At 38.6% G+C, this 19151-nt stretch overlaps 1 protein-coding gene across 14 annotated transcripts in view; it reads right to left on the minus strand.

Annotated features, from left to right (window-relative positions):
• KDM6A (lysine demethylase 6A) overlaps nucleotides 1–19151 on the minus strand; it is a 150757-nt gene that overhangs the window by 84989 nt on the left and 46617 nt on the right. The gene's annotated exons all lie outside the window — the stretch shown is intronic.

Consider the following 19151-nt stretch of genomic DNA (forward strand, 5'->3'; position numbering starts at 1 on the left):
AGCCTCCACTCCTTGTATCAGAGATGTTCCAAGCCCTAAAACAGCCTCATGACCCCTCCCTGGACTTGCTCCAATACTTCCCCTCTCTGTTCTACTCAGGAGCCCAGCACTGGACCCAGAACTCCACATGCATCTCACCAAGGCTCAACAGAGAGGAAAGATCATCCCCAACTTGGTGGTCACGCTCTGCCTTATGCAGCCCAGGATGCCACTGCCTGCCTTTCCTGGCCCATGGTCACCTCATGTCCCAGGACCCCCAAGGCCCTTCCTGTAAAGCTCTTTTCCAGCTCCCAGCCCTTGTTGGTGCACTGGGTTGTTCCTCCAGAGATAAAGGACTTAGCCTCTGTCAAACACCATGAAGCTCCAGCGGGCTGTTCAGCTCTCTCTGCAACTTGTATCATCTTTTCCCAGTTTTGTACTCTCTGTAACCCTGCTGAAGGCACATTCTACCCCATATCACAGGTCATTAACCCAAGGTGCTAAAGAGCACTGGCCCCACTCTCAACCTGTGGGGTAAAGCATGGATGGCTGGCCTCCAGCTGGACTTTGTGACCATGTCCTGGTTTTGGCTGGGATAGAGTTCATTTTCTTCTCGGTAGCTGTCACAGGGCTGTGCTTGGGATTTAGGATGGGAATCATGTAAACACACATTTCAGTCGTAGCTGAGCGGTGCACAGCCTAAGTGAAGACTTTTCCATGTCTCAGGGAGGCTTGGGACAGCTGATCCAAACTGGGCAAAGGGATATCCCATTCCATACAAAGCCATGTCCAGTATATAAACACAGAGGAGCTGGCAGGAGGGACCGATTACTGCTCAGAGACTGCTCAGTGGGTGGTGAGCAACTGTATTGTGCAGTACTTGTTTTTCTTGGGTTTTTCCTTTCTCTCTCTCTCCTTTTTGTTAAAATCATTATTATTGTTACTATTACCATTAATATTACTGTGCTTTACTTTGTTTCACTTTAAACAAACTGTTCTTATCTCAGCCCACATTTTACCCTTGTTTCCCCCCCCCCACTCCCAAGTCTTCCCCGAGCAGGGAAAAAGGGGACAGTGAGCAAGTGGCTGTGTGGCACTGAAGTTGCCATCTAGGATTTGACCATAACAGATGCTGATCATCACCCTCTGAGCCTGGGTGAGCCAGTTTTCTATCTACCACACTGACCACTTACCTAGTCTGTATTTTATCAGTTTGTCTGTGAACATATTATGGGAGACAGTGTGGAAAGCCACACTGGAGTAAATTAAAACAGTATCTGTGGCTCTCATCCCCTCCACCAAGTTACTCATTGTGTTGCAAACAGCTATCAGGTTCACCAAGCATTATCTGTCCTTCATAAATTCATGGTGATTACTTCCAGTGACTTGCCTGCCCTGAATGTGCTGTGAACAGTTTCCAGGATAATTTGCTCTGTCACCTTTGCAAGGATGGAGGTGAAGCTGACGGATCCATAGTTTCCTGCATTCTCCTTCTTAAGGACAGGAGTGACATTTTCTTTCTTCCAGGCCTCAGGAACCTCCCCCATTACCATGACCTTTCCAGGATGGTTGAGAGTAGTCTCACAGTGACAGGAGATGAGCTCCCTCAGCACTCACTGACACATCCCATCAGGTCCCATGGATCTGTAGATACTTGCTTGTTTTAATGCTCCAAATTTGATCCTGGTCTACTGAGAGGAAGTCTTCCTGGGGCCAGACTTGCCAGCTGGTCTCAGGGATCTTGGAATCCTGAATGCAAATCCTACCAGTAAAGACCAAGGTGCAGAAGGCAAATATCAAGTACGTCAGTGCCCTCCACATCCTTTATCATCTGCCTGATTTAGCAGCAAACTTGCATATTCTTTCATCTTCCTTTTGCTGCTGATACATTTGCAGAAGTCCTCTTGCTGTCCTTCACATCTCTTACCAAATTCAACTCCATGAGGGCTTTGGCTTTCCTTATGCCATCCCTGGATGCTTGGATGATAACTGTATTTCCCCAGAGTCATCTATCCTTGCTTCTGCCTCCTGTATGCTTCCTTTTGATGCCTGAGTTTTGTTGGGAGCATCTTGTTCTTCCATGCATGATTCCTTTTTACCCAACTTCCTTCAAGTCAGGATGAACTGTTCTCGACCTTGGAGGAAGTTACTCTTGAAAAACAAACATATCCCATGGACAGAAAAAAAGAGGATCTCCCCCAAATATTGATCAGCACAAGCAAATTAAGCACAGAACAGGTCTTCTCAACCTCTGCTTTTCTTTGATGAGTACTGCTCTTATTTCATCTTACTAAAGGATTTAGCTTTCCTCTTTCCCATCTACATATACTGACCTCACAAAAACTATTAGATTTCCTCATAAATGTTTTCGAAGTACAGAAATTAAAGCCAGTTCATGTGTACACACAAATATTAGTGAAACATTCTTTTGAGACTATCACATCTGGACAGTTTATTGAAATGTTTTATTTTCTTTATATGGCAAGAGATCATCATCATTTACATCCATCATCTTCAAAATATATTATGAAGTAGAACTACTAGTATGGAATTTTCTGTCCTTGATTCACCATTTTTCCAACCCTTTCCAGCAAAGATAGGAATCCCACTGAGTTGACAAGTAGCCCCATTATTTCCCTGTCAGTTTCTCACTGCTGGAGAATCACTAGTGTTGGAAAAAAGCCTTGCTATCATTAATTACACAGCTGCTGTACCTCAGGCACTCCACAGAAAATAGGAGTGGACAAGTGAATATACTAAGGCATGAATGACTATAGAGATTCAAATGCACACAAACAGACCCACAAAAAACCAAAGGAAAATAATCACAAAAACTAAGTGACAAAACTCTCCATGGTTGTTCCCCTCAAATCTTAAGCCACATTGTGCTGGGCAGTAACAAGAACCCAGCTGAATCTGGAACTCTCCTTAATGGAAAAATTTAAAGGTTAATTTTTAACCAAGTCCCCTAAGAATGCTGTTGCTGCTTTCATGTTGTTCTTTCCAGCTGAGTAACTCTTGAACCTGTTAGCTGCTTTCAAATGAGTTTTAGAGAAAGCAACACTTCTCAAAGATGAAAAACTGGAGGAATGTCACTGAAAATGCCTGTTGGGTAGAAAAAGGAGCCCCCAAACCAAGGCCTACTTTCAGAAAGCACACAGAGCTTAATTACTCTCTCCTCTTTGGGAAAAGACACTTAGCCCATCAGCACAGCTTTAAATCAGGCATGTGCTTTTCCTGCTCAGAGATGCCGAAGGAAACAAGATGTCATTCAGGATGCTTCACCAGGAAAACCAGAGGAATTTCAGTTTGTGTGTGCCTAAGTGGGAGAAGGAAGGACAGGAGGTGTAAAAGGACAACAGACACCAGCTCGTCATTGCCCAGGCTTCATTAGCTCCAGCATAAAAACAGTTTGTTCTGTAAACTGAAAGCTGAACAAAATCCCACATTTGGAACAAAATTCTGAGTACCAGCTTTAGAAAAAAACTCATTGGTTGCTTTGATTTTGACTTTATTTTTACACTGATCAGTAACATCTTAAAATTGAAAATGTTATCAGATAGCACACTTTGGTGTACGTGTTTTATGTAGTCATATAAACTTATCAAAAATTGAAACAAGAATGTGTCAATTTTTTAAAGGCTTGTCTTAAGTACTGAAATGCAAGATCATTGATTAATGGTTGCTAGTTAGAGATCAATCAGTTATTACTGAAAATGACTGTCCAATTAAGACTGTAGTTGGTTAAGTAGTGATGGCTAATTGGTGTTCTAATTGGTGATTTGCTGTTTTATTTGTTAGAATGTACAAATACTTAAAATGGGATACAGGAGCCAAGGCAGCAGGCCCACATGACAGGCAGCTGGGGGAGCAGACTGGATGGCCAGCAGCCAAGAGCAGAGCAAAGCAGCTGGGCAGCCCACCAACCATCCCCACAGAGCAGTTCAATTCCATCAAATCATCACTTCTGAACAGAACACTGTACCTCAGGAAATTTTCAGCCCACTCTGTGAATATATAGACGAGTGACTATAAGAGCTGTCGGTTTCTAAAGGCAGAACAAACCGAGAAAAAAAATATAAACAAGCCAAATGACAGGACACTTGTTTTGCCCTCCCCTCTCTGCTCATTCTGCACTGCAGCTCTTTCCTCATCTGATCCAGAGCTCAGCTTGCTTTCCCCCCTCACTAATCTCTCTTCTTCTTAGCACGGCATCACTGCTGCTGTACCTGATTTTACTTAATTGCTTTTGCCAACAGTTTAATTTCTGAAAAACTAACTCTGAAAAACTGCAAATGGAAACACCACAGCTGTCCTGCACCAGGAACTAAAACATTTTTAAATCCACTAGAGTTTCTCCACTTCTGACTACTACCTCACCTTACTAGGTAAGAAATCTCACGAAGTTGGTAGCTTTAACATCATTCCCTCTGGGGCAAGTTATTCCTGAACTCAGCTGACAGCCTGAAGGAGGAGGGATGAGAGGACAAGAGGGCAAATTAACCAATGCCATCACACAGGGATTTTCTCCTCCTCTGTTAATTCAATGTCCTTCTGCAAGGCTCTAGAGAGCTCTTATTTAAAGACACCTTGCTAAGCTGAGTTCCACAAATTAATTTTATGTTATAACTGCTGCTCCTCAGTGAGTGGACATCCCCTTACTCCTGCAAGAGTCAGCAGAATCACTTTGTAACAACCTGTCTACACGGTAGGTATAGCTTCACCCTCCCTCCTCTGCAAACCATTCTTGGATATGCTTTTATCATTTATCCGAAATTTCATTCTGCTGTTCTGCGTTAGAGAGGAGGATGAATGGATTCCAGCAAAATGTCATGTTGAACTATACTTATCTTTTATATAAGACCATCCTTCCAGTACAGGTTTCTATATTGTTCTTTATTAAACCAAATACTGTTCGGGTTTCTAAGCTTTTCTTCATACTCTACTTCTTCTGACACTCAAGTCAGTCTCCTCAAGACCATGAGCCATGAGATGGTGGATACAGATACTTTCAAATACTACTATTTAAAAATATCAACATGCCTTATGAAACTCCCTTGCTATCAAAATTCTCCAAAACATTTTTCTGCACTTTAAATTTGCGCCATTCAGCATACAAAATTTATCTCCTCTTTTAGAATATAAATATTCACTTTCACTTCAATTATTAAAATCATTAAATCATAATTCCAGCCCTACATATACAACTTTTCCATGACAGTGATATACACTGATTTATATTTACTTTCCTAGATCAAAAATGTGAGGTTCTTCTTTTCCATCCTTTCTGAATATGTGATTACAGTGTAAACTGAATCTCTCTCCCTTTTTATTTCAAGTAACATTAAAACAAAACCACTTTACAGCTTTCTTACACTTTCTTTAAAAATCCAGTTGTTTATTATTATGCAATTTCAGGACCATTCCTTAATTGCAGGTATCAAAGATGAAGTAAATCACACTTACAGAAAGACACAGACTTCCAGGGCATGAAGACAACGATGTGAGCAGCTTCACAAACCTGGCATCATCACCCTGTGGTCACTGAGCAGATCTCAAAATGGGAAGGAGGCATGAACATCTTATGCTGAAATTATCATGTACAGTACTCTGCATAGCAAAAGAAGCAACCTGTCTCTCAAATCTACAAGACAATGAGCACTAACATGGGAAGATTATGGGTATTAAGGGTATCCAAGTACTGCTCTGCTACAACGAACCCTCAATGTAAAACAGTAAAAATTTACTCCCCAGGAGATAAACCACAGGGAACATAGCAGGCAGGGAGCCTAAAAAGGTCTCTTCATGATCAACATCAGAGCAAAGAAGAAAATACAAGATCATTTTCTGGAAGGTTGAAATTGTGCTTGATGTCTTGCAGAAGTATTTAAGATAAGAAGTTTTGTGCTACTTCTCTCTTTTTAACACGTGTTCAATATTACATTTGATCCTGTTCTTAAACACATCCACTGCAGGATGTGCTTTAGGCAGTCCTGGCCATATTTAATTGTGTAACGTGGTAATTACATATCTAGTTCTACTATATGCTATTCCTCAGTTTCTCTTAATAACTCACTATGTCTCTCAAGCACTTTTAAAGCTGTTTAATGCCTTCACTATGTGTCTGGACTCCAACAAACACTTTTCAGGCCCAAAATTCATATCCTTTTCAGTAAACAAAAAGAAATCTCAGGCTAACAATATATTTCAGTCCTATCTTATCTACCTGAATTTAAGTGAAGTGGGAGTTTCTGTATCAAGGATTTGGCTAACCTGCTTTTATGAGGTCCATGACTTTCTCACACACAGCCACCCCACCCTTCATCCTCTGTTTCTAGAAGCCAAATCTACCAAAGTGCCTCAGGAGAAAAGGAATGCTTCTGGATTAGTTGGGTTTGATAGCCCAGACCAACGAGCTGTTTTTCATCTCACACTTGACTGACACAGCACAGACACAGGAAACTTTGCTCCACTTGAGACAGAGTAATCCCTTGTGGACATGGCAGATTATTTGGGACATTCTTCTCAATAATTACTAAACTGTTGACCACCTTCTTTTCACAGCCAGAGCAGTGAGTCACCATGGAGCAAATCAGTGTTTCAAGACACAGCTCCAATACCTCAGTGATTCCCTCTGTTCCAGACACATAACAAAGTCCTACCCCTGGCACCAGAACATCTCAAAACACACACATCTCCCAGTTTGTATGTACAGGCTGCAAGACTAAGAATACACAACCAGAATTCCAGAAGAAATTAAAAAATCAAGGTTCAGAGAGGTTAGTTAACAGGGAACACAGAAAGATGCCACAGGAATTAGGAGTGACGTGTCTAGCAAAACACTAGAATTAGCAAACCCATGGAAGTGCAGCATTAAAAAATATCCCAAAAATATGAGTTGTGCTCCTTTAGAGCCATTTTCATTTTGTACTGTTTCCAGTCAGCATTTAATATTTACTCTCAGTTCAAGACAAGCTGCCTTCTTGTGACAGCACACATCTGGGTTTGTCCTGAACTCATAAGTGACATTTATCATCTGTTTGCTTCAGTTTGCTCTTGAATGAGAGGTCAGGTCAGGAAAAATCACCAGCAAGCAGCACCTACAGGTCCTCACTCTACAAAAGACAGTATTATAGCCATGCTGAACTAGGAGAGACTCCCAAGGAATCCTGTGTGGCAATAATGCACAGGGAAGAGAGCTTAGGAGAGAAACAGGCTGACATTCTGCTGAATGTCCCTCATCCTGAGTGAAATGGAAGTGCCTTCAAGACAAGCTTTTCTTACGTGTTTCAGACAGAGGGCTCTGTTTGCTCAGATTCTGAGATCAAAACCAGAATTGAGACAGGATTATAATGCTCTGTCATGAGCTCAATGGATGATTTCATTTAAATTACTCTATTTTTATAGATTTCAGGGGGAGAGGAAAGATAAAGTGCAAGGAAATTCTTAAATTCTTGTATAGCTTCACAGAGTAATTCTGCTCCAGCCAACATCCACTGATTGCACTGAATCAGAAAATCATCCTTCCTGTCCGAAAGGTAAAGACATCCTCACAAAATGGAAACACAACTCCCAGCAGGAGATCCTGGAGGGAGAGGACAAGCTATCACACAAGTCAGAAGCACCACTGAACTTTTAGAATGCTACTGTTTCAGTTACCTGTAAATTCAATCCCTTTTCTATCATTATTTTAAGCCTTCCCCTCCAAAGAATACCCTCCCAACCTCCAGCGATTCGTGGTTCAAAGGTTTCTAAAGCCAGACAAAATGTCTTTGTATTTAATTGCTTTGAATGGATTTTTCTTCCCTGAATTTGTTGAGCTCCTTTTTGAAACAATTAAAACGCTGTGAGTTTGCAGCATTCTGCAGAACTGATGCAACTTGCCATTCAACCAATGATATAAAACCTTCTGGAAGATGCAGTAGGCATGAATTTCCTGCAGCAGCTGACAACAGAACAGAAAACATGGAAAATATCAGCAGAACTACCCTTGTATAAAGATATTCCTCCTTCTCTGTCACCCCTATGGGTTTTCATCCCTTAGCTTCAATGAAAATATTTCAGAATGATAATCAGCTTATGATCTTTCCTTTCTAGACTGCAGATATGATTGAAACCCATCTCCCCCTTTTTACAGTGTTTACTAGGATGGGAATGAGATTTTTCAGCCTTTTTTCAGAAGAAGTTCACAAAGTTCTGATTACATCATTAAGGTAGCTGGAAATGGATCTGTGCCTGATCCCAATAATCAGGAGTCCAATAGGTAAATAAATGAAACTGAACCCAATATTCTTTGGGAGGAGAAAATCAAGAACTGAAGTATTTTTAGAAAACATGTTAAACTGCATCAGTGTAGTTATGATGTCTGCTAATATAGTTTTATTGCTTTTTCTGATGACCCTGAGAATTCTGAAAAAAAGTAGTCTAAATTCATGTTTCAGTAAGAAAAATACTAAATAAAACCTAATCCAAAATAAAGACTGGGTGAGAAAAAAAAGGAAAAATAGCTACATTCATTTCAGAGCACCCTAATCTAATCTAAACACTAATCTAAACCCATTTTAAATTGTCTGCCTTTATTTCAAAGCATGAAGTTATTTGCCTCACACTAGAGGCTACTCACAGACTCTTTAAGGAGACCCCAAGCTCTTTGTCTCCCAATCTTCCCACCTGCTGCCTTCTCCATCTATTTCCACTAGATCCACTCACACTTCCACCACCTCTCTCCCACCCACACCCACCACATGGAAGAGGCTGAATCCTCAGGAAAGGAGGAAAGGATGCAGCTCAATACTTTAATTAGGTGTATGTCTGAAAGAATATTAAAAGAACTAGAACTGAGATGACAGCTCTGGAGAGAGCAAATTCAAAGACATGGAATTTGCAAAATATAAAGCAATTTTTTGTTTCTAAAACTCAGCAAATATGTCCCCTTTTTAAAGAATGAACCTTAAAAAGTAGATTTATTTCTGAGGAAAAGAAAAGCCACTCATTAATGAGACACTGTATCTACTTATAGATCAAACAGGAATCTATAAATTAGAAATATGAAAACGAGGTTGATGTGTTTTGTTTTAACCTCTTCCATGCAAGGAACATACAAAGTACCAAGTCACTGTGACATTACTGCGGCTTCTGCAAACAACAGGCTTTTGAAAAAGCATCACATGCATTTCCAAAACAATTGTTTACGTTTAGAAAAAGAAACATTTGGCCATTTGATATGATCAACCTTCAAGTATTATTCCTGCCTGCTGGAGAAGTGTCCCCTGCTCGAGTCAAGATGTTCTACTCAACTAGAAACGCCTCTCTCCCAGCATTCGGAATTGATGAGTTTCTCCACTGCCACACTTCAGCACATCCAATATTTCAGCATCCTGAATCCTCATCCCAGGGACTGGAGAAGGGAAGCATGCTATTAATCTAAATACTAGCACATGAATGATGACAGTTTTTATTCTGCACAAAGGAAACTTCTGCGGCAGGAGAATTCAACGTGAATAAAAAGCTTTTCTGAAGAGACTTTTCCATCAATCCTGATGATACTTGTGTTATTTGGGTTTCTAGACAGAGATTGCACATACAGAGGGACAAGAGGAGCATTCCTGCTGAATTTCCAGGGTGAAGTCCCCATTAGAAAACATAATGAACGTTGTCTGGAAACAAATGCCATTTCCAGGGTGAGGGGAGAATGTTCCCTTTGGGATTCTGTCTCGTCTCCTCCTCCTCCTGACCCTAGCAAATTTCTCCCCAGAGCACATGATTTCCTCTTTTACCATTAACATTTTCAGTATATTACAGATTTGTCAGAATTCTGGATTCTTATAAATCCATGGACTGAAAGGGATGAGTAGCTTAATGAATGAATGCACACGAATTTAAAAAAAAAATCAGAACAGCAGACATTGAAATAATATCTTTTTTCTGATTTAGGGCAAATGCAAAATATTTCTAATCCCAGAGCAACACAAATACTCCCTAAAAAGACTTAAAGCTTGTCAGGACCCAAACAGGTGCATGGGTTTTATGTGCAGATGGGGATTCCTTTCTTTTGTGTGATGACAGTTAATAGAAAGAGACATTAAAAAAAGCTAATTTATCAAATTTATCATGAGGTCAAAGACAACATGTCAAAATTTATTAATTAAATGTGCCAGTCTTATTCTTTTTAAGGTCTTACACCTCATCTTGATTCCTTTCAAGGAGAGGAAGCCACCCTCCTGTCATAATTTCGTTACATAATTCATCTAGTAAGAGTTAATAATTAGATCCTTGTACAGTTTTCCTGTACAGGAAATTGGACATGCTGCATTATTTGTCTGCATTAACAACAGTAAAAAGCAGTATCATGTTTTGATGGGACTACCTAAGAATTCTCTGTGTTTCAGCTGACAGAAGGACCAAATTTCAGACAGACACATACCCACACCTCCCCCAGAATTCACAAAACCCCAACCTGTAACTTTCAAAATTTATTACTCCATAAGAAATATCTGGATAAATGAATGCTCTTTTCTAAACTAGAAATCAGTTGTGCTTTACTCTAATTAAACAGCATGAAATAACAACACATTTTCTTCTTAATCTTTCTTGCTGGCATTAATTTAACAACATGTTTTATTAAAAAAAAAAAGTATACCTCTTTCAACCTGTCTGCTTTACTGACTTTCAAGAAATTACATTTATTTTTAGCATGCAATATTAAAACATCTTTTTCTGAAACCCAAATACAGTTATTAATTTGCTCTATTTTTTGTGCATTTTATAGACAACCAAGTGTTACTGGCAACAAAATCTCATTACCTTTCCAGCATTCCAGAGTTTCCCTTTATTTATTAATAAATTTCTCTGAAGTATTTTGAAAGCATACATCTAATTCTTTTACCTCTAGGAGAAAGAATCCCAGTCTTGATAAATACAGTTTTCATTAAAAACCCCAGTTTTTTCACATCACAGGTTAATCACACTAACTGGTTACACCTATGGGATGCTGAAATAACCCCATTTACAGTGTTATCAAAGTTACCAAACATTTCAATAGAGAAAAGAGATTATATGATGTACAATTCACAAATTTAGCCCTTCATTTAGCAGTCTTCACACCCCAAATGTCTCTTGGGTCTTGTTCTTTCAACAACTTTTCTATTTTTTCCAATATCTTCTTCCATGTAACTTCCATCCGCTGTGACTTACTGAAGGGACAAGCTCATGATCTAAATGTATTAATAACCTTTAAAAATATGCTATTATGCTGATGATGTATCTGCACTTTATTTTACCCACTCTTTTTGTTTTGCCAGCATATCTCAGGATCAAAGTGAAGTTTTCACCAGAACTGCTCTCCTCCACTGCACCCCCAAACCCTAATCACTATGGAAATCATGCCCGCTTGTATTTTTCATCAGCATTTCAGCAGAAGACTTTGTGCACTTGCTAGATCCTTTATTCCTGTAATGCCCTTTATTTTGTGACAGAAAATTGTTATCACCATCTGCAGTAACAGCTACATACATAAAAAAATCTTTGTTGTTTAACCAGTAAGAGTGGAGTTCCAGTCATCTTAACTCACTCCTCCCCTTGCCACGGGCTCTCCAGCCAGGTCAAGGCACAAAGTCCATTTTTACCAGCTGAAGCCTTGCTGTTGTCATTCCCTCCACTCTAAACATCCCACAGTTTTATTATCTACTTATCTAGCTCCCTGAGTGATCCTCAGTGCTTCACACTCTACCTTCTAATTCCTTCCTCAAAGCAGAGGCAACTCATGGCCTTTGATGGAGAATGATACTGTGCTCCTCACCTGAACACTTAAATGTTTTCCTTGGGTTTCTTTTTTTTGTTTTTTTTTTTTTGTTTGTTTTTTTAAATCTCTCCCACCATGCCTGGTGAATTTATGACACAGAGGTTGCTGTTGGGGAGAAAGTTGGCAAAACTTTCAGTTCAGATCTCCCACAATCCACTCTGGTATTATTCTATATATACCTTCCTCCCTTCTCCCCATATGCTCTTGAAGCTTGGGTTTTCTTTTCTCATTTTCTTTTCATTCTAATTTCCAGCAAGGCCAGAATTTTCCTTTCCACACACCCTGCCATTCCTCCTTCTAGACACATTTTCCTCTTCCTCCATATTATTTGTTCAATCTCACTTGGCCTCACAGATTTTTCTCTCCTCAACCTTCCCCCTCCACTTTTCTTCTTTTTCTGGACATGACCACTTCTCATCCCGTATTATCACACTGTATCAGACTCAGACTATTTCCAGACTGCTTTCCACAACAGTCTCCTGAAAATGCTTATCCCCATTAAATCCCATAAAAATGCTTTTTATCTCCATTATGATGACCCATTCTCATCAGTATCGAAAAATTAGGACAAAATTATCTCTATTTTTCATTTGCTGCTCCATAACACATGATATTATCATGCTTGTCTCCCCCTCTCAGTCTACAGCAGAGGTCTTGAAAGTATTATTTTTCAGTTGTATTTTATACCTTCTCAGAACATAACCAGAATGTCTTCATCAAAATCCTTCAAGTGAAAGGACTGAAATCCAAAAACTTATTTTAGTCAAAAGCAAGGGGTGGTACAGAATCCCATGTGCTTCACTGACAACCATTATATTGTCAGGCAGAAGTAAAGAGCATGTAGAAGCTATTATTAATATCTCCATGCTTCACAGAGCCACTGAATATTTATTTAATTCCTGATTTTATTTTTCACTTGCTGAGTCTCTGTTTCCTCTTGCTATTTATTCTATTCCTACTCTATCATTTTGATTTGCAAATACATCCTGAATTGCAGGTTTTTACTGTATCCATCTTTAGGACACTACTGGATCTGCCAGTTCCTTTTGCAATATCATCAACTCAGCAAACTCCACCTTCAGTGAGAATTTTTGCAACTTGCTTTCCTGATCAATTCTTCTCAATATTTCTCTCATTAAGTGTCCTCTGATCAAAGGGATTGTTTCTTTTTGCTTTTTGTGGAGGTAACCTGTGTTGCTATGGGGCAATACTTTATATGAAAGGCTTTTTGTGTCATTTTAAAATGTTGTTCTCTGAGGACCCCTAAGGGGAAATGTATCTCTTTATATGGAACATCTATTCTCTTAAAATAAAAGGTTTCAAAAACCTAAGGGCTTGAATAAAAACCAGCATTCACAAATCATCCTACTTGTCCAACTTTTGTTGCAGAAGGGTGTCAGCTCCAGCAATTCCTGCTGATCCTATACCACTGTGCTGTTTCAATTAATCCAAGCATTTATATCTAATTAAAAAATAATGACATTTTTGATTAATTCTGTTCAAAATACGACTTGGTTTTTTGAGTTTACTGCAGAAAATAAAACAGTTGTGAGTCAATGAAGTGGAAAATTGCTGTCTTATAACAGATCTCCAAGGTGCAAAATGTTCTCTTATTTGCTGCTATCAGTATGTCTAGTAATTGCTTTCTGTCCAACTGTTTATAAAGGGAGAAACAGACTTACAGTCTGGAGAAAAAGAGACAGCAAAACATACAAAATTAAAGAACTAATGGTTTTTTAATTGTTTTCCAAAATGCTATTTTATAGCATTAAGAAAACATACCAAAAAAAGGCATTTCACCAAACAAAACAACAAAAAAGCTGCATAATACAATTTAAACAAGCAACAGGTCACATTTGAAAACTAACACCCATGGTCTTTAGTTACTTTAGCTCTTTGGAACAAAAAAGCCATGCTACTAATTACTTTCAGCCATAAGCTTGAGAAATTTCTATATAGCTCTAATTACAGAACACCATTTTAAAATATTACCTGGCACTCAAATAGACTTTAGATCAACATAAAAAGGAGTGTTATAAAATTGCTTTCAGCAACAAAGCAACAGCTCAGCACAGACCAAGATCACATCTCTCTTCCATGACTAGCACCCACATACACAACTGAATTTTCCTTTGGCATTTGGCTTTCTGAAGAGTATTTCAGGTGGGGGCGATTTTCTTTGGGAGTTTTTGGTGGATTTTGGGTTTTTTTTTGGAGTTTTTTGCAATATGTCTGTATGGTTTTGGACTTTTCTCTGTTTTATAATGACTACCTGAGAAAAGCGAGAGGAAATTCTCCTATTTGTATACATATAGCCAGAATTTTATTTTCAAGAGTAATGTATTTAAGAGACAAATATGAAAAAAGGTAAAAACTTAGACAGTAATTCTACTGTCCAATAAACACAGGCAGGCAATACCAAACAGGTGCCTTCCAAAATTAAACTAATTTAATTGCACTTTGCTGCAAAATTATGGGATTTATTTCCCCCTCTCTGATTTCTCTATTACTTTTTAACTAGACCATTCAGTGTTCCACAGTACAGTCTTGCAACTGTAAATTCAGTTTGCACCACATTTGCACTCAGATGTTCTTAAAATCCACTGTAACACAGAAGCAGGTCTTTGAAAACCCTTCTTGGGGTTTACTAAGCCTCTCTGATGTCTTCACCTCGTCCACATAAATGAAATCTTTATTAAAAAGAAAGGTGATTAAGGCCATTTTCATAACACGATAATGAGTGCCTGACAGATTTACTTTCCTTCTAGGCAACTTTCCAGCAAAAGTCAACAGTTAACAAGAATTCTATATCTGAATTCATGTTGGAGGATATAACTCACTAATTAATTGTTCCTTAAAGATTTCAAGGAACATTCAAACTTTCTGACTATCCACTCCAAGCACTGCTTGATAGAGAGATGCTACAGTGGAGTGCAGCTGAATAAATTGAGGTTTCTTTTCTTTCTCAGGCATCCTCCAAGTTCTAGCATCCCATTTCACAGCAAAGAGTCTTCCTTGATAAAGAAATAACCAGTTTTCACAGGAACATCCAACATTTTAAGACGCACTTCTTAATGCTGTGCCTTGGCAATCCTTCAGTTTATTCAAATATAAGCAGAAATGTTTAAGCATCTGCATACCCTCTGTCACTCTGATAAAACACAATTTCTTATTAAAAAAAATTTAAGCCAGCAGGATGCTACTCTGATGAATTAACACAGAATAATGGACTTCAGCAGTGCTGTTCTCATATTCCTCACAACTTGTCCACAATCCTCTAGATTTAACCATGTCTGCAAAGCTTCACATTCATGCCCAAGGCAGAGATGTCCCCAACAGATGCTCATGGAAACACTGCAGAAAATCAGCATAAAGGGGTTTGCTGCTACCTAACAGAGCTGTACTAAAAGGTTTTGTTTATTCAAACTCTGTGTTTCTACAACTGCAGGCACACAATTCCTAACTGACAACATGTGAACATTCATACCTGCAAAGGCTACAACACTCTTTATCAAGATTATCAAACCACACAAGGGCTGCAGTAGCAGCGCCATGCCTAAGCAGAGATCTGATCTAAATACTGGACATCCAGGCTCTTCTCCCAGGAACTCTCCCAGGAATCACTCTAGTGAGCACTGACACCTCTTGGAGCCCCAAATCTGTGCAAGAAGGTTTCTGGGTCTCCCCTGCCCTGGACACCTTTGTCAGTGCAGATCCAGATGTTTTATACACTTACACCCAATTCACTCATGCAGTGGCATTTCTGTAGGACAGCCCTACTCAAACCCAGGCATTATATAAAAGAGTTCAGTATGATCAAGTCCATTAGAATACAACCACGAGATGATTAAAATAACTTCCTACAGGTGCCAGATATCTGCCATCATCTTTGGGTAAAATCAGGAATATCTTACTCCTTGCTGAGCTTCTAATCCTGCCTCCTCAGAATATGTCAAAACTGATAATCATGGCAGACATTTACACTTGATATCTTTATTTTCCCAGGAGCATCAACATCTACAAACTGCAGTTCTAGCTGTTGTCTCCCTCTCCTGAACTGCCCTTTGTATCGTTCATCCCCCACAGTCCTCCTCACCTCCCCCAGCATGTTGACACTGGGGAGTTTTAAAAAGAAATCAGAATGAAGTACTTTGCACAGAAGGGAGATTTATTTTAGCATAGGCACATAAGAAGAAACATTGAGAGAACTACTTGAATTCAAGAATGAAAGTTCGATTGGCTTTTATCCAAGTTGAGGTATTTACTTCACAACATTTCAGGTCAAATAATTTTTTTTTTAAATGCAGAGTTGAGGTACCACAGTGCCTTTGTAGTCAAAAATTGCAGAAACTCAGTTATTTTGCAGGACATTTAAAATTGATCTGTGAGTACCCAAAGATTACAGCAAAAAATGGTCTATTTAGGAATATGTGGAATAATGGAACCCAACACCTTCAAAGCTATCCATACAAGTACTTCTTTGAAAGGAAATAATATCTCATCAGCACAGAGGGTGTATTGATCTGCTAAATGGCAAAATACAGCATCTTCCTAACCTTTCACCTTCACTCCTGTCACTGGAGCATACATCCAGAATATATTTTCTGAAGTGTTTTTTCCTTCTCTTTTTGTTCCATAGGATCAGCACAATGCTTACAGTATTTAGCAACAAAACAACCCATGCATCAAATTCTGACAGAAAACAACCTGGTTGTTTCGGACCAGACCATCAGAAAAATCTATGAAAATTCAGACCATCAGAAAAATCTATGGGGAAAGAAGTTAAAAAAGGCAAAATGCTTTTTTCATGAAAGGAAATATAGACCGAATATCATTAAATGAACACCACATGAAAATAATGCTCAATTACTGACCCCACGCAACTCTAAAAATCCAAAGTTCAAAAGAGTAAAAATACTGTATAAAAGGAAGCCAAAGTACACCAAAAGCAATCTGAAATCTCTCACAATTCTTCTGTAAGCTCTCTCTTTAAAAAACTAAGCCCACAGAGGACACTTATTTCAACCACATAAATTTGCACTGCACGACAGTTTGTAATTTCAGATACACTGCCCAAGTCTGTGTGTTCCTGTCTGACTTCAGACCTGCCTTATATAATAACCTAAATGTGATTCAGCACTCTCCAGTTTCCCAGATCTCTCACACAGCTCACAAATACCACCCTTCCCTCACACCCTTCTCTCTCCCTTCCTTTCTTTACCATCACAAAATCCAACAAGTGATGACATCCAGCCCTTTAACAACTAAAAAAATTTTTAAAATAATAAAAAAAACCCCTTAACAAAATATCCATAACAGTAAAAAAGGAAATATGACTGGGTTTTTTGCCATCTGTATCTCTTCGGAGGAAAAAAAAAAATCACAAAGTAGAACAAAACAACATAAAAGTGTGGCCAAAAATACACCATAAACTTACTATTCTTGACTAAATGGTTTCTTACAGATACAAGGCATTAAGGATGACAAGAAACAATAAATCCTCTCAGTTGGAGGGAGGAGGGGAAGATCCTTCTCTTTCCAATCCAGGCAGCTTCCCACTGCCAACTCCAGAATACCTTCATCATCCATTAATAAGATGAAATATGATTCACCTGTGATTTTTACCATTTTCAGTAAAGAAGTTATTAGCTGAAAAATGGGTTTGGACTCTTTCAGGCTCTTCTTCATGAATATCAAAATTAATAAAATCTCCTAAGATTACAGGAAAAAAACTACATTGGACTACACATTTTTAAGGAAGCTCACAATGAGATCCTTCCCAGGAAGGAATACTGGGTTTTGGTTTCCTCTTGTTGTTGTTGGGTTGGATTTTTAATTTGTACAAGTCAAAATGCTATATTGTCAGCTGCAGACAATGCTCTCATGTTTGCAGCTGGAACTGTTTGAAATAATCTCTGCATGGTAAAATTCTGGAGACATATACAAGAAACAAGTGTGTTAAAATATCACACTTTGTATGCAAACAGAAATGTTATTGCCATCCATGCCCTTGAAATGAAACTGCAAAACAGTCAGAGTTTATATTTAACTGCAGACAATATTCTGAGCCCCACTGAAAACAACCTATACCTATAGAAATATATATATTCATTGACATTCCACCCTGAACTCTCAGAAAATGCAGGGGAAATAACTTAGTAATCACCTAGTGCTTATTTTAATAATGAGCTGTTGGAATAAAACCCAGAAAAAATAATTCCAGTCATAAACTATTCTGAAAGGCTTAATGTGAAAGAGTACAAACAACAAAAACGATTACAATCGATTTTTAATTAATTGATCGATTTCAACACTCATTTACAGCAATCTTTAAAGTAGCTCTCCAAGAGCACGAAAGAAGAACAGATTAATGGTTTTATTGCTGTAATTTTAAAACAGCAGGGGTTACTTCTGGAAAAACTTCTTCAAATCCAAAATGGCTCAGTGAAAAATGGCACTTGCACAACCTCTGTACAAGACACGACCAAAAATCTCCCCAGGATCCTCCAGCTGGAGCTCTCCTGTATCTGCTATAAAACACTTATTCCAGTTCACTCTTCTACCCTTAATTTAACTTTTCTCCCCGTCCTGTGCCCAAAAGTGAGAAGCTGCCACAGCGTGTTTCACAACATTCTTACAGTCCTTATAAAGGCAAAGAACACACAAAATGTTGATTCTCTAATGCTATCTATTCTTCATACCAACGCCTCTTCATGAGCCCTCCCTGTCTGAAATACACATTTATCCACACTTTTAAGCAAAATAGCTGCTGAAGACCATACAAGTATCTAACATTATGTGCTTTCCTGCAGCTCACCATCAGAAGCTTCAAACTATTTCATGTGACAACACACCAATGCTGATTGTTTCTCACAATGCCATTGTGAGAATTTTTTGAAATTTATTCATCTAAATTCATGATACCTCTACTTGCAGACAAAACAGCTACACTAACAGGATTTGTTCCTATCTGATGTAAGAATGTTATTTAAAATACTGAACAGGACTTTAAACAATTTGTTGTCTTGTGGAAACAGAAAGCAACCTGAGAACATTTTTCCTACTCCCAGTCCAACACCTGCACAGCAGCTTTCAAGTGGTTCTGATTCTCTCCATACTCACACACATCCCAGTACCTGTGCTGCATAAAAAAACCCTGAAGTAATAGATAATGATGGTAAAAAGAAATAATTTAAAACTTGTCAGCTTAATTAAGCTGCCTTTTCAACACTGGATATGAAGATCTACTTTCACTCAAACTGATAATGAATTGTACATATAGGTGAACATTTACATTAAGACTCAATTAATATGCCAAAAAGTAACTGCAGTTAGATATTCCAAACTTATATTGAACATAATCTGCTTCAAA

The sequence above is a fragment of the Lichenostomus cassidix genome, chromosome 1 (genome assembly GCF_008360975.1).
Source record: "Lichenostomus cassidix isolate B80296 chromosome 1, HeHo_3.0, whole genome shotgun sequence".
Lineage (NCBI taxonomy): Eukaryota > Metazoa > Chordata > Aves > Passeriformes > Meliphagidae > Lichenostomus > Lichenostomus cassidix.